A 2,246-nucleotide genomic window follows, 5' to 3' on the forward strand; every position below is an offset into this window, starting at 1 on the left:
CATTATTATTACTTTATTACTGTAAGAAACCCCCAAATCCACATCCAACCACCTTCAGTGGACTAGCTGAACCTGTTCTTCCATATACTGTACTGACTTCTATGAAAAATAGGCAGAAAGGGCAGGGGTAAAGCACTTACAGTAAACACCCGGCTCTTAACTGTGTGCAGTGAGAGCAGTTTCTATCTGATTACATGACTGTGAGGTCAGCAGGAAGTGGGTGAGACGACGACAACAACAGCAGACTAGATGAACTCAAAACTGAAAGTGCTTCTGCATTTGAACTCAAGCAGAGGATGGACACAAGCAGTGCAACTAATTACACGACATGTAACTATGGCCCGTGTTCCAGAGCTGCTTCTTGGGATTTTGGAAGAAATGGTCGACGAGCAACTCAGGACTTTCCACTGGTACCTTTCAAGTAATGTGAGCACATTACTTGAAAGGATTCACACACATTCCAAAGTCTCGGGTTGATGGGATGGACAGAACAGGCACTGTGGATCTGTTGGTGCAAACATTTGGCTACGATGGTGCTGTTGCTATTACTGAGGATATACTGATGAGAATGAAACTCAAACTTTGGGCTGATACTCTAAAGGAGGATTATAGTAAAGGTTAAACATTTTTTACAGGTACAAACTTTAGTGTTTAAAGTTTGAAAGGCAAAAGAGCTTGGTTACATAACAGCTCTTTCTTTTCTTTGCTTCCTTATCAGTTCCCAGCAATCATGTGGACAAAGGTAAGAATATAAAGGACAGTCACACACATACATATAAGGTAATGTTTTTTTTTGTTTTTGTTTTTTTTGCAAATCTCTTTTTATTAGCATTTTGTTTCTTAGTTAGAATTTGATCATAAACTAAAATAAAATTTAAGATTCCTATGTGAAACCAAAACCTTCATGTTGAAAATTTGTAGAGATTAGAACGTTTGTACACATAAAGGACAGTAATATTGGTTTTCCGCCACTGAACCCCTCGTACAGATTATATGCAGGTAGATAAAGATAAAGCACACATATAATAATAATATTAATAATAACAATAAAAGTTACATCCATAAAAATCCACAGGACTACATGTCGTTGTTGTTATGGTTTCCAGATAAGAGACAGTTCTCAGAGAGTAAAGTCAATTCTTGCATCAGAAATGATAAACATTGACCACTTCTTCCAGTTCTGAGTAAAGAGCTGTAGTTTCAGTCGCAATGCGAAAGTTAATTTTTCCATTATGTATACTTTTTGAATTATGTTTGTCCAGTGAAGGAAAGTTGGGGCCTCAGGCTTAAGCCACAGCCTGGTAATGGCTTTTCTTGCTGCAGTAAGAAGAATCTTAGTTAAATATAAGTCCTCTCTTTTAACTCTATCATCAATATTTCCTAAAAGTAAAGCAGTACAATCCTCAGGGACCTTGTAACCAAAGACTTTTTGTAAGGTATCATTCACTGTTTTCCAGAATGGGTTAATTTTAGAACAAGACCAAAAGATATGGGAGTGGTTAGCTGCCATTTCACCACAGTTTTGCCAACAAGGCTGCTGTATGCCCAACTGCTTACTCCTAATGTGAGGAGTGATAAAAAACCTAATAAGACATTTCCAATTAAATTCCCGTCACTGTAGGGGATTTGTAGACGTTTGAAGTGAACCCCATAACTGGTACCATGTTTCATCTGTAATTGATAGTTTTAGTTCCTGTTCCCATTTTGTCTTTACATATAAAGAGGTAAATCTTTGATTCTTCATCAAATTAGAGCATAATTTGGATGCTAGTTTAGTAGTTTTCTGCTGGTAGGCGTCGCACAATGTTTCAATTAGAGGGTTAATCATCTCAGCTTCAGCTATCTCTTTATTGTAATAATCTTGAAGTTGTAGATATCGAAAAAAATCCTGGTTTTCCAATTCAAACATGTCCTTAAGCTCTTGAAAGCTCCTAACTTTGTCCTTTTTGGTAATAAAACAGAGAGCAGTCATATTGTCCTGGTTTAAAACTCTTGTCCAAGGCTATCCATCTCAACTTCCTCTGGCCATTTTGCAGTTTTAAATGTTTGACAGTAGAGTACCACATTTGTAATGAAAACTGGGATATGGGATCGAGTTTTGACTTAATAATGTCAGTTAAGGTATTTTCTCCTAACAGTGTCTGGACATTATAGTCCGTGCTATCTTGTGTCTCAATCTGTTTCCACTTTGCAGTGTATGAATTATCACACCATAGGCATAAAGGGTAATTGTGCTGCCTGGAAAT

At 37.1% G+C, this 2,246-nt stretch overlaps 1 protein-coding gene across 2 annotated transcripts in view; it reads left to right on the plus strand.

Annotated features, from left to right (window-relative positions):
- Positions 1-306: 306 nt before the first annotated feature.
- LOC102198508 (angiopoietin-related protein 5-like) overlaps positions 307-2,246 on the plus strand; it is a 13,830-nt gene continuing 11,890 nt past the window's right edge. Inside the window, exons 1-2 of one of the 2 annotated variants that reach the window (XM_005752197.1) lie at positions 307-635; positions 719-742. The gene's annotated coding sequence lies outside the window, so the exon portion shown is untranslated. The remainder of the gene's footprint in view (positions 636-718; positions 743-2,246) is intronic. The other variant, XM_005752198.1, reaches the window with a different exon arrangement.

The sequence above is a fragment of the Pundamilia nyererei genome, unplaced genomic scaffold (genome assembly GCF_000239375.1).
Source record: "Pundamilia nyererei isolate P.nyererei 1_Seehausen unplaced genomic scaffold, PunNye1.0 scaffold00348, whole genome shotgun sequence".
Classification (NCBI taxonomy): Eukaryota; Metazoa; Chordata; class Actinopteri; order Cichliformes; family Cichlidae; genus Pundamilia; species Pundamilia nyererei.